Source organism: Cryptotermes secundus, unplaced genomic scaffold (assembly GCF_002891405.2).
Source record: "Cryptotermes secundus unplaced genomic scaffold, Csec_1.0 scaffold317, whole genome shotgun sequence".
NCBI lineage: Eukaryota > Metazoa > Arthropoda > Insecta > Blattodea > Kalotermitidae > Cryptotermes > Cryptotermes secundus.
This window is the reverse complement of record NW_019742557.1, coordinates 683,316-698,453: the sequence shown is the minus strand read 5'-3', so window position 1 is coordinate 698,453 and position 15,138 is coordinate 683,316.

Genomic DNA, 15,138 nt, shown 5'->3' with positions numbered 1-15,138 from the left:
GGTAATTAAAGTCCTTCATGTAACGTATTCCTTCTTAAAAAACGTAAAGTCGCTAGGCTAGTCAAAAAATTACACCGTTTATTTCTTTTTGCTTATTTTACATCGCTGTCAGTAGCTGTACTAACTATTCTCAAGTATGACAAGACATAGCATTACGCACAGATACCAGCTGCTTTCATGATAAAGTTGAAGTTCTGTTGAAAACTTTGTTCATCCTTCAGACAAATTGTTTTCCGTGGCTTCTGCAAATTCTTTAACTATTTTTACGTGGATATCCTGGGTCTGTGTTACATGGCTGCATACCTATCACTTTCTTTTATTATAAAACATGTACACAGCAAAATGAGGGACGGAAACCTTCGAGCGGATATCCGGTGTGTAGGATTTGAGATTCTCACAGTCGTGGTTACGAATAATACGGCCTGTCACCTGATTTCAAGCTGGTATCTTGCTCATCTTATACTTCGACCCTGAAGATGGAGGCGATATGTTCCTCCGAATCTTAAGTTGACTTTCAACGGACTACAAGGCATATATCCCAGAAGATACCGTATTTACGCATGTATAGGCCGCACATTTTTTGCCAAAAATTCAAGAGGAAAACTGGGGTGCGGCTTATATTCGAAATATTCGAAATCACACTTCATTTAAAAAAATATATTCATAATTAGTAATACAGGGTGTAATACTCCTGAAATAATATTCCAAGAAAATTATTTTTTCTATGATTTCTGTCTGAAAATTGTGCTGCGGCCTATACACGCACGCGGCCTATACATGCGTAAATACGGTAGTACTGTGCGGAGCTTCCCATTTTCCAGTCACGGTAGCCGAGAAGCCTAAGGCATATAGTGTCCTCGCTTACTCTGAAGCCGGGATCGTGGGTTCGAATCCCACAGAAGGGATGGATATTTGTGTATGTGTATACGTTTATTCTGTGTCTGTGTTGTTCTGAGTTTAGGTAGAGGCCTTGCAACGAGCTGAACACTCATCCAAGCAGAGTAAAATGATCATGAAACTGAAAAATCAGAGGCCCAGGGCCCATGTGGACTGTAGAGCCAGTGGGAAAAAAAAAAATCCCATTTAGTAAGCTCTTGTAAATTAAGGTAACCTCATTTTTTCTGGTGTTTTTCTTGAAACTGTATATAAACAAAAATCTTTTTATATAATTTAAAATACAAAGTTTATATTTTGTGATACGTAACATTCTAACATTTGAATACGCCTAAGGAAAATTTTGCTTTGATATCACTGACATAAACTATCTTATAGTACTAAATTTTACTGCCAATAATTTCAGAAACAAGCATACAAATTTCAGGTTAAAGGGACACGTTGAGCATGATATTGTGGTATGTAGACCCATTGTTAGGCGACGACCGCGAAATAGTTGTTTTGTGAATTAGTGAGAGAACTCACATATATATAAAATTACTATGGTTCAGTTGTGAACTTTCGCTGTGAGAATCCGGTAGCTGAGGTACTCGTACAGTTTGGGACCCCAAAAGAAAGGCAACGTCCGTCTTTGGAAGCCGCTACCGAGCAACGGCTAATGACGATGTGACTGTATACTCTTGTGTATGTGTGTGTGTGTGTGCGCGCGCGCGCGTGCGTGTATGTGTGTGTGTTTGTAAGCGTGGATTTTAAATTGTAGTTACGTGCTTATCAAAAATTCCAATAAATGTGATCATGAAACCTAAACCCGTCTATAGTCATTCAATCACATGGCACAATTTCAAGAACAACGTTCATAAGCCTCATGTCTTTTGCAGATCAGCATAAAATTAGAGTGGCCTTTTTCCTTACATATCCAAAACTTTCTGTAAATAATCAAAAATTCCAAATCTATATGTTTTCATTTACGTCAGTACCCTCACTGAGGCCGATTGAAATAACGATGCAAATAGGTTTCAAAGCTGTGAATTAGTCATTCAATCTCCAATTAGGAGAAATTTCAGAAAAAAAGACATGTTCAGGGACCGGTCAGTGTACTGGGTGTGAAACCACTCTCACGATACGATCTGCAACACCAATCTGATTACAGTGAATTAGCTACACTCATCATCTCCATGACGCATGCGTATTCGCCCCTGAAGCGCACCGCTATTCTTAATTCTGCGCAGTGCTTTTGTGCAGTTCCATTTCCCATAATAAAAAATGCATATCTCTATCTCTAGTAATTAACAGAAGGAAGCTGAGACTCATTTGAAAATAAATTCCTCCTTTCATAAGTTTATCGTCTTGAGGTCCAGCTTCGATTCCAACACGGAAATTAAATGTCCTGACTTTGTGGTACAATCAGTTCCTCAAGAAAAATTTGCTGACAGTACTTCAAAATATGCGACGACTTTTCCTTACACTTTTTCCTCAGTACTTTATTGACAATCATTATTGTGAGTGTTATCTGCTGGGTTATAACGCCGTGCAGTTCGGTAGAAATCCGAGCTCAATGACGTTACAACAGAGAAAATCTTCATTTCATGCATCCTGTTGTGTTATAACATACAACTTCTTTATTAAAACCATCACAACACGACTATATCGAAGTCAGTGCCTAGGTTTGTCTCTCTTCATAGTCAAAGCTGTGATGATATCAAGTCTGACCATTCTCTTTTTTTTTTCTTTGGCGCTACATCCCCAATTTTGGCCTTGGCCTACTTCATGAATCTTCTCCGTTTCACTTCGGTTTACTAGACCTTAGACATTCGATAGGACTCCTTGGGCTGGTGATCAGCTCGTCGCAAAGCCTATACCTGTACACAAATATATAAAACCGCGCGCACTCACACACAAACACACAAACACTAAACATACAGGACCTGGGTGGGATTCGAACCCACGATGCCGGCTTCAGAGCGAACAAGGACATTGCATGCCTTATACCGCTCGGCTACCGTGACCGACCTCTTATATATTAAGGGATATAGTGTAGACTGTAGAGTATATAATGGAGAAAGCTACGTATAATAAATGAAATACAAGAACAAACGTACTAACCATTTAGACTGAGCCTGACTTAAAATAGGAAACATGAGTTACATAAGTAAATTTCGTGGAAAGATATTTGCTTCGTAAATATTTTAAAAGATTTGATCTACTACAGAGTATCTTTAATGTCGAACTGATCCTGTAAAACACAGCAGTAAGTACGTATAACATACTTCAACATTCTCCAGTTTGTCCTCGGATTTTTTGTTTACTTCTCAGAACAAACATCAATTACTTCCTTCTGTAATATCACCCAATACGATTTTCTTTTTTTGTAATGGAGATGCGGTTGTCTCCTCTGGGGTAGAAATAGTGATTTTAAATGATGCTCAGACGAAAGTTTTGCTCCACAGGGTTAGATAAGAAAAATGTCAGCCTTGGTGAGCTGGAGAATAAATCTTCTTCCGCTTAAATGTACTAACATCCCCTTGTAGAAAATTCTACACCACAATTTGTAGAACATTTTTTCTTTTATATCAAGCTATGATCATGGTACAATTTAGAGGGTAGCGACCCGGGTTATTGCCCCGGGGCCTCCAGAATACATAAACAAGTTAGATTTTATTGTAACATTATCTTATATAAATCGAGTAAAGTTAGCTTTTACGAGTATTTTTATTTACAATAAGTACAAGAGAGAAAGAATTATCTTTAAATTAAATTTGCTCTTACTGAGAGAGGGCCCCAGATCTTGAAGTCCCCATCTTTTAATCGGACCCTGCCCATAATCTACTGCAAAAGCGTATCCTTAAGGCGGTTCCTATAAAACGTAAGTAGTTTAAGTGTCATTGTCTTCATGACACAGTTGTTCTTATGATCCCATTCTTGTCACGATCAAGCTACTTTCCTTAAAGAGAAAGTAATAGGGAAATAAGTAACCCATGTGTGCGGCAGGGGGGCACGCGGTAGCGCAGTTGGTTGAGGGGCTATGCTACAAGCCGGAAGCTCGCGGGTTCAAGTCCCGATTAATTCAATTGGATTTTTTCAATTGACCTAATCCTTCCAGCCGCACTATGGTCCTGGAGTCCACTCAGCCTCTAACAGAAATGAGTACCAAAAATTAATTAAATAAATTTCCTGGGGAGTAAAGCGCGGCCAGCGCGTAAGGCTGACAAACTTACCGCCATCTTTGAGCCGATTATCTAGATAATGTTGGACCCTCAAAGTCTCACAACCCTATGGGCCTTCAAGGCCTGTTACAGGGATACCTTTACTTTTTTCACTTTTTATATATGATGCAGCAAATATAATGGTTTTCTCTTATCTGACTCGCCAAATGGAATCCAAGAGGCACAGGTTTTGTCGGTACCTTTCTTCTCTATAACATGTCGGTTAGGGGAAACAAGTTGGAACAGATGGAGAAATGCACTTTTGCACTTATATATATATATATATTGTTCATTACATATATGTCTCAAATGACTAAGAGACGAAAAGCCGAAGTCAGATTATGCAGCGTCCTGACGGAAATGTGAGTCTACAGAAATTTATGTTAGATGCTTTGGTCACTTAGATCTGATTAAGATCCGTAAGGGTGGCTAACGCCTTGCGACGAGCTGATCACTCGCCCAAGGAGTCCTACCGTATGTGTAAGATCTAGAAAAACCGAAGTGAACGGAGTTCATGGAGGTAGGCCTAGGCCCACTGGGGCTGTAGAGCCAAGGAAAAAAAAAAAGAGTGGCTAACAGGTTTGAGATTCTTTCCCACGATTATCTCTGCGTTCAGGATTAATCATCTGAGGTCTGTAATTCCTATTTCTGTTCAATTTATCTTGTGTTAACTTGGAAACAGTTGAACTTGTCTCGTAAGCAGGAAATTTACTCGCCTGATGCAGGACTTATTGCAATAGATCTGCTTTTCGTGCCCATTTATATGAATCACCAGTGTACATTTACATAATTCTGAAATTTTATGGATCACAAGAGGATCCAACCTGGTAACGGCATCTGATTTGCGCGGATGTCGGACCGTGTGCAGGCGACGGTTTGAAAGGAATATTTCTCAGGACCTAAAAGAATGTACTCGTATTTTGAAAAAGTCAAAATTTTATTGCACGGTTTATAAACAGGAAGAATATATTCAAACAGTCGCTTTGAACTGTTCATAACTTACGAAATTCTCGGTCTTTTTTCTGACACCCCTCTGTACACATCATCTCTCGAACGAAAAATTAAAAAAAAAGTAAGAAGTAAAATATTGTGACATGACACCCGAAAGCCGGAACATTGAAGTCAGAATAGAACTGCATTGTTAGGCAACGACTCGGTATAAAATTCTCGCAGCAATGAATAAACAAGCAACGATCGAATAACTTCCGTTGTTATGCAACGGCGCTGTATACACGCCTTCCCAATAATAGAGAGACTGTGTTTTCTGCTTGGTCGGTGAAAGGAATAGTTCAGTTGAGAAGAACTGAGTTGAGTTTCGAGACGCCAGCCTGCCAGGATATGAGCATGGGAGCAAAAGAATTGAAATGCGTTGGCAGTTGCAGAATAATGTCAAGAAGGGAATTAGGCGGTGCAAAAACTTCATTTGTGATTTGAAGTGCCACTGAGGTTGTGATAAACTCATTGCCTGGATACGACTAATGAGAACCATAGTGCGCGTGTAAAACGGTGAACTGTGAATTGTGTTGAACAGCGATAGCGCTCTTTGCCTTTAGTGCAGAATTGTGACTGTATAAGCTATCAATAAATCCAATCACCCATCCAGAACCCGTCTTATAAGTCACGAAAATATCCCTACACGCGGCAATATTCAGTTTGGCTTGTACAGTCTAGAGTTATATTGGCATTTACACTCGTGTTTTGCGAACTTCGCCTTAATGATCATCTGACTGCTTGAAAAGCAGAACAGCATTACAGTGGGTAGTGGATTCCTTCATTGCAACAACCTGTACACTTGATCATGGCTGGTTGGGTCGAAACATGTAGTGTTAATAAAGAGAGTTCGACAACATATCAAAAGACGGTGCATTGTGACGGCGAAGAGCGGAACACAAAGAAAGATCTACGTTGTGTAACAAGATTCTACAATTTAATGTTATGAAATGAAGATTACTAGTATTAGAATACCTTACAGAGAAGTGAAGCTAACAGACAATTTTGCTACAATTAAATGTTAATACTTATCTTCGGCATCTGTTGTATAACGGACTGTTACCCAAGTACAAATCAAAATATAAAATATAATTGATTCTGCAAGCAAATTGCATAAAACTGACGCCTTTGGAAGTGATTGAATTCGAAAAAGAACCTGTTCATACTACAACAGTTCTTAAAAATCAAGAGATTATTTTTGTAAAAGCAAATACATCCTGTTTCTTAACATAAAATCATCTCCAAATATAAAATAGCCATTTGAATCTTCTTTTTAATTGTACCTGTACACGGATATAATATTTTTACGAATTATTTTCTCTTTATGAAACAGAACTAATGGCTGAAAATGCAGGATACTAATCTGTCGGATAAAATTCGTTAGTTGGAGGACGTATTATATGAGAATATATATATATGCGTATAATAATAATAATAATAATAACTTTGTGCCATTAAATATCTTACTGCGATTTTTGTTCTTTTTTGTTCTTTTAAGAAATCATTATTTAAAAATTTTAAATTGCAATTTGGCAATCGAAAATCTCCTACTCATCCATTAGTGATTGTTGCTGAACTTACAAACAAAAGTAATTAGGTCTACAAAGCATTTATATTCGCCTCTCCCGTAACATTAAAACCCTCAGCTTATTTGACGTTTGAATATGCAGAACGGTTAAAAAACTGTAATGAATGCAAGGTTTGCTTCTAACAGTACATGTTTATACAAAGTTCTTGGCAATAGGAATAAAGCACAAAAAATAGATAGACAAAATTTTTAAAAAACTGCAACACTCCCCCCTTCCGACCCCTAAAATAAACGGTATATAACTATTTTAATCTCATAATTCAAGATGACACCAATATCCATTGAATTTAGTTTCATATTCATCGAGTTAGGCTTGCTGAAACAGAAGTAAACTTCATAATTTCGATAAGTATTCGACAGTACAATATTTCCTAGAAATACGATAAACAAACGTTGTCACTAGGATATAGTAAGTAACTAGATCTTAATTATAAGGTATATCGGGTTACAGTTACAAACATACGTACATACAAAAGTTGGGTTTCCTATGAAAGACGACTAAAGCCATTTCACAGAAATCCTTATGCATGTATCTTTTTGGTCTATTTTCACAACTCCATATGAGCATATACCTAGGTGAGTGGTAGCATTTCCATGAACCGGTGTATGCTCTTCGCGTTGTAATTTATGAAAAAAATTATTGAGTTACGAAAAACAAGAAAGCAGGCCACTACGGATTATTTTAGTTAGTGTCTTACATGCTGCATGAAGATTATGATTACATGTAGTGCCATAAATAACTGGTGATTTCCAGATCGGTGTTCGAAACGGGTAGTTCAAGGGCCGCGCCATAGCTCAAGCGGTTATTCGCTGGCTTCCCACCGCGGCGGCCCAGGTTCGAGCCCGGGTGTATTCAAGTGGGATTTTTAGTGGACAAAGTGGCGCTGGGGAAGGTTTTCTCCGAGTACTTCGTTCTCCCCTGCCAATCTTCATTCCACCAAATTCTCCATCATCATAATCTCCCGGGGCATGTACAATATGCCAATAAGTGGCCGACGTACCGTGTGAACCCAGCTGGACTCCACCCCCCACCCTCATATGCGAATTAAAAAAAAAGGTAGTTCATGAAAAAGAATGAATTTTAACCTCTGCATTCAGTGTTTCTAGACTCACTAGAAACTAATTCAAAGTCCGAATTTACCCGAATATAAGACGGACTGTTTTGTTTACTTTACCCTTTCACATTTGAACGTACATTTCTGTTATGACAGTCTCAAGACCAACAAACTGCTTAGATTCTTAGATTTCTATCCGTGCACAGTGGAAAACCTTTGTGGGAAGTGTTGTATCTCATTCCTTTGAATAAGGACATAGTAGCGAGATATGGGAGGACGTGTAGTATAGATGGAATAGCGGGCAACGCAGTTGTAGGAAACGAAGTGTTACTGATATGAAAAGGTTACCGCGTATGTGTGTATACAGATGTAGAGCAGGGGGTGATATACATATAGGAAAATTGGTAGTGCTTACAGAGCGGGGAAGATACATATGATAGATATAGGAGAATGGGTAGTAAAAATACAGGAGAAAAAAATGTGTTGTAGATATAGAAGAGAGTATGACAGCTACAGGAGGAAGGCGAAAGAAACATAAATTTGTCCCAGTGCTAAAGTACATAAGAGCTGTTACATGAAGACATATAGGGGCGTGGAAGTATAGCTCCATTTTCTCGACCTCGGCACTAGATGAATGTGGGGGGTCGGTTTAACGCCCTTGTCGTTTTATTTCCCCTAAAAAAAGATGAATTTGTCCTTGTGCTTAATTAATTAAACACTATGCCATGAAGGCCTTCCCAAACAGAGAGACTATGTTTTCTGCATGGTTTTTCCAAAATGGTTGTAAAGAAGAGTTCCGAAGATGGTCGAAGCAGTGTAGAGTGAATTAGTTGAGTTTCGAGACGCCAGTCTGCCAGGATATGAACCTGGGAGCAGAGGAATTGAATTGAGTTGAGTTTTCGAACTGGAAGCTGCAGAAAAAAGGTAATAAAAATTAGGCGATAAAAAGAAGACTTCACGTGTGATATGAAGTGACAGTGAGACTGCGATAAATCCGTTGCCAGGATACGACTAGTGAAGACTGAGAATCCTAGGGCGTGTGTGAAGGTGAACTGTAAAGTGTGAGAGGGATAGCGCTGTATTGCCCGTAGTCCAGAGTTGTGTGAATGTGCAAGGTACAATAAATCTAACCACCCAATCCAGAACCCGTCTTGTAAGTTACTCACACCCCCTAAATCGTGACAATATGTTGCTTTCGAATCTCTAGGCAAATACGTAAATTCAATTATTAATTGTGAAATGTTTTAAAAGTTAACTCTAATTATAATACTAGAAACACCATAAACAAGCACGTAAATTCAGTTTATAATTGTGAAATGTTTAAAAGTGAACTGTAAATTGGATAACTAGAAACATACTTTAGTGTGCAGACTTTATGTACGTAATATGCAGACAATGTTATTTAGCAATGCGCATGTGCTAGTGTAATTTAGTCGTGTCCCAACTCTGTAGCACGTTATGCTAACTTCGTCTCCATAGTACTATTATGCAAATATCTTGATTCGCAAAGGGAGGTCGCCTCTGTTGGTAGTTTGCACGTACGTTCACATGCCGCGTTGTGCATATAGCAATGAAGGTTCGCACGTAACCGATAATAAGCATAGAGGAAAAAATAATAATCAAACGAAACCAACCACTTTGAAAATGGTGTCTTGATTTACAAAAATTCCATTAAATCGGCTGCTTAATTAATGTATTCAGGCTCCAGTCATTTAAGGACAATTAATATAGCAAATAGATACCCAAGCAACTGCGACAAAAGATCTGAAAGTTGTAATCCGTACTGCAATATAAATTTTTTCCGCATGCGTTCTCTGGACCATTTCATTCTGATTGTAGGTATAAAATAAGGACGAGTTAAACATTCGATACTAACAAGTTTTTCAATGTTGACTTAGAAGCAGCATTTAACACAGAATCTGCAGGCATATTTATGGTCTAATGGGTTCTCACACTGGTGCATAATACTCGAGATTACTGTGTTTTTATACTTTGTTCATCATCTGTTATTCTAAAGAAAACAGCGTTTCACAAACTGGAACTGTTTCCGTCCTCTGATGTCGGGGGTAGGAGCTCCTACTCTGTTTAGTCCATTAGAAAGAGTCAATCACAATCACTTGGTGTCCGACGTTAAGGGAGGAACATAGACTGAGGGTGTCTGAGAACAGGGCGTTGAGGAGAATATTTGGACCGAAGAGAGATGAAGTGACCGGAGGCTGGAGAAAACTGCATAATGAGGAGCTTCATAACTTGTACTCTTCTCCAAGTATAATTAGAATGATCAAGTCAAGGAGGATGAGGTGGACAGGTCATGTAGCACGGATGGGGGAGAAGAGGAATGCTTGTAAGTTATTGGTTGGAAAGCCGGAAAGTAAGGAGACTACTGGTGGACAATATTAAAATGGATCTCAGAGAGATAGGAAGCCACAAATTGTGCATCTACTCAAGAACTTCCCAGCATTTTATGGAACCCGAAGGTTCATTACAGTGTTCACAAGAGCCCTCCACTGGACCCTATCCTGAGCCAGGTCAATCCAATCCATATCATTCCATCCTATTTCTCTAAGATCCATATTAATATTGTCCACTCACCTACGTCTTTGTCTTCCCAGTGGCCTCTTTCCTTCTGGCTTTCCCATCAATAACCTATATGCATTCCTTTTCTCCCCCATTCGTGCTACATCCCGATATTTTTAGCCGTTCTTTCTTTTACTGAATGATTAAAGTCAATAAAACCTTAATATAAAATTCTATGAATATTTTATAGAAATGAGCAGAAGGTGTAGACACGAGCGTCTAGTGAATATATGGGCGACAAGCCTGGAGGACTGTGACATGCGACTACTTGAAGATTATAATTTTCTGGGAGGCAACGTCTTGCAGTCTGATGGAATTATGTCACTTTTGCACAAATTCTCCACCTCGATCCTCAAGACAGAAGAGTAAGTCGAGCATGGAAAGAAATGGTATGGCTATGGGAAGAAGGGATATGGGGAGGAAGGTCCTAAGTGAACCCGTAGGAATATAGGGAACCCGTGATAAATGTGTGGCAAGGATAGAGAGGTGGGAGGAATGAAGGCCATAAACGAACCAGTGGGGTACAGGGAAGGAGAGGAGCGATAGAATGGAGGTAGGTCTCTTTCAATGGAAGAGCAGTCTGATGGCAAAGTAGGTGAGACAGTGTCAGGGTTCTGTCTTGTTTTTTCAAGGAAGTTTCTTGTCCCATCTCTCTGCTCTCGCAAACTGGCCTTCTTAAAAGGCACAGATTTTGTCAATATTATCCTTATCCCGACTAGTCGCTTCTGGACTCCTCTTTAGGCTCTTCCTTTCCCTATATCCTTACCGCTTTTTTTCCATGCAAAGCTTACTCTTCTACCCTGAAGATGGAGGCAATATGTTCCTGTAAAACTTATGTAAATTTCTACCAGACTAAACTTCGTCACATTCCAGAAGATCTGTCTATCTCTCGAAGACTGCACAGTCCTTTATATTGGACATTGACGCTCTTTCAGTTTCGTATTCTTATACACAGATGGCAGGACTCCTTGAACGAGGGATCAGTCCGTCACAAGGCCACTACCTACACACAGGACACAAAAACGTAATATACGCATATACATATCTATGGCTTGAGTGGGATTCGAACCTGCGATCCCAGCGTTCGAGCGAAGATAATTCATGCCTTAGACCGCGTGGCCACTGTGATCGGCCATTCCAGAAGATAGTAATTTTATTATCATGAAGTGAATAAAATGCCACATTTTGTTTTTCATTAAGTGGGTCTTAAAAGGCAAGTAACGTCTTAGCTGATCCTAGAAATATTATCCAAATAAATTTATAATCCCTTTAAACATGTAGTCCTCTGTATTTAAGTGGATGATCGTTGTTATAGTCATTAAAACCTAGTAAGAAGGTGTTATATGCCAAATAACGTCCATAAACACCATGCAATGCGTAGAGGAGACTAAATTCATTGCTGTATTTTCATGTCCCCATATCTGAGGTACCTAGGACGAAATACGATCACATCTATTTTGTTTGCTTACCGAAATACGTTTGCCTTCACACTCGCCATGTTAAGGCGATCTCAATTTTAACCTCAGCCAGCACTGTATAATATTCCGCAGTTCAACTCACACAGGTCTCTGAAGAAGCTGTCTGAATAGACAGTTCTTATTTGGCCTCTGGTATAATTTCATTTTTTCTCTCCACCACTCAAAAACCCTAATCGCTTTCGTCCTTAAATACTCTGTAGCATATTTCAAGCATTCTTTTAGTCTTCCATTCATGAAATCGGTAAAATGTAAAAGGTAAAGCTATACCTGTAACAGGCCGTGGAGGCCCATAGGGTTGTGAGACATCGTGGTTCCCACATTTTCTTTAGACCATCTCCTCACAGATGGCAGTAAGTTTGTCAGCTTTAAGCTCCGGCCGCCCTTTACCCCCAAAGAAGATTCCTGTATAACGCACGCAGTCACAGGAGCAAGACCCAACAAAGAGCACAATAGACACATGAATGTAGGAAGAGTGCTCCCACAGAGGAGGACTGGCGTGATTCGCGTATTGAGTACGACGTAAGGATGACGAATCCTGAAAAGTTTTAATATTTAAAATCTATTATTATGCATGACAAATATATATTTTAGTCATTTTAGTATGAAGACATCAGAGCATGCAATGCAGTAGTTAGACGTGCATAGAGAAAACGCCCCTGGAGATGGCACATTAGTGCTGAAACATGTAGTGCAATAGAGAAGAGTAAGGTGAAAAAGTCTGTGCACTGTAAGACGGTTAGCATAAATCATGGACAAAATTTCTGATACTCATTTCAGTTAGAGACTGAGTCGAACCCAGGGCCATAGTGCAGCTGGAAGGATTAGGTCAATTGAAATATCCATCTCATCGAGATTCGAACCCGCGACCTTCCGACTTGTAACATAGTGCTTCAGCCAATTACGTTACAGAGTGCCCTCCTCATTAAATCGATATGTTTTTAATTCCAGAGCTGAGATTAATGATATGTTTACTTAAACGTCTTTTAGGATTTGAAGTTATCAAAAGGGTGGCTATGAATAGTTCAGTCTTCTTGAATAAAACACAGCGTATTCTGTAGAAAATAAGTTGACGTTTCGGTGTAACATATCGCCTCTATCTCCATGGTCAAAGGATAAACGAAAGAAAACTCCACAGCAAAATGGTAAGGTATTTTCTTGTCACCTGCTTTCATGATGGTTTCTTGCTTGGTTTATTCTGCTGCCCTGAAGATGGAGCTTACATGTTCCCCCGAAACGTCGGCTGACTTTCAACGGACTATACAGCGTTATTTCTAAGAAGATAGAACTCTTCATAAATGTTTTTTGTCCCTATTTTCTGAAGAGTAAACCCAAGTTCCTCTTCTGCCGATTAAAATGATCGCACATTCGGAAACGTGTACTATTTTATAAGACTCGATCCCTTAGGTCATGGTTTCGAAGGACATTCGTGTTAATCTACCAGGAATCTTCGTGGATGGTAAAAGTATGACCAGCGCGTATATCTGACAACCTCACCTCCATCTGTAAACAGATTAGACAGTTAGCCGATTGTCTAGGAAATGTACGAGCCTCGACACTTCACAACCCTATGATCTTCCATGGTCTGTTACAAGGATAATTATTTTATTGTTTACTCTGTAGATAGAGGCTTCGCGACTGGCCGATCACCCGTTCGATGGTGCCTATAAAAGGCTTAAAGTAAGATTTCCAACTAGAAAGCGGAAGACCTCGTACAGCATCTGACTGCAATGCCTCGCAAGAAGATAATATTTACTGTTTTAAGAAACAAAAAGCTCTTTTCGTTCGTATCTACACATAATGTTGACATCGAAATATTGACTGCTTTATTTGCACGCGAAGCTGTAAACTTCTGAATTATGACGTCTAATTGTACGGTCATACGTGAATACTGAATTTATAAGAGCATGTAAGGGAATGGTCGTTGCTTTATTAGGCATTACGCGTACTATCCTAGCATGTCTTCTGAATTATTAAGGAAAACTGCTAAAAATCTTAGCCGTAATAATCAGTGTAATGACCCAGATTCGAAACGAGCACCTCCAGGATACAATTCAGATAATTTACGGCTTGAGCATACATGCTCAATGAAACTTTAAATGTAGAAAAATTATGGGATAGTCTTCGCTCCTATGATGGAGTTTGTGACCTATTTTAAATGTAACATCATATTATAATGGAGGTTAATATATCCCTTAAAGTGATAAGCCTAGTTCTTTGGGAAATGACACCATCTGAGAGAGACAGAATACCCGTCAGCTTTTCTCCTTTGTGAAGAGAACTCCATTTCCAGAGATAAAAAGTTTTCTACGAGTTACCTTGCTAAGAGCTAATGAGATTTTTTTTTAAAATAATGACGCATCCCGTGTTTCTATCCATGCTAATGTAATTACGTCACCGTACCACACAATACAGCCACTTGCAGAGCGTCCCTGAACAAGTGGATCGAGAGACACGCTTTGCATACTTCATTGATCCTGGTGCACAAACACAGCTACAGTTGTCAAAGTCAATTAAATGAAGGCCTTTGACCACAGCACATCACGCCCTGTAACAATAATACTAATAAAGAACCTATGTTGCTGATGTTTATGCTTTCTTCTCATAAAGTGCATAAACTAAGTTCATAATATTAAAGTAATGTATTTGACTTATTATTCCGGTCTGAAAACCGAAATTAAAGGCCTTTGGGATTCGTTGAGCTGACCACGTGACACCATCTATCCGCAAAAGTTGGCACTAACTTCGCCGACAAGCGGTGGTCGCTCAGTCGGTATAGTACGCTCGCGGACTAAAACCACGGAGTGTTTTTGTTTATTTGACTTATTACTTCGGCATCTGTAATTCAGTTAATAAATAACTCAGTCTAAACTGCGTCGAAGGATGTGCTATAGATCTAATCTATTTTATGATATATGGATAGAAGTGGTTGTGACTTAACTGAGGTTCGATCCCGGGCTTTTCCTGGAGAAACAGTAGAAAGTTACAGAAAACTCCTTCAAGATAGCAATTATGCTTTATATGTTTCGAACCTGGCACCTCCGGGAACAGAAATCAAATTATTATGGCTTCAGCCAAATTTATAATCATTCTTTTCTCTGTATAGTTGTCTGTAAAATCTCCAAAATTACACTTCCGCTACAAAAATCAGTCTTTTAATTTTTCTTAGGGAAATTTTTCTGTTTATTGTGAGAACCATACGAAACACACAAATGCACTCTGTGGACTAAATGCAGAGTTTTAGAAAGTTAACGCAGATGGTACTCGTGAGAACCAGGGGGGCTTGAAAGGGTGTAACATTATTTTGTCAGATGGGAAAACGAGGAGAGGGTCCATGAGTTGTAAGGCGTTCCTTT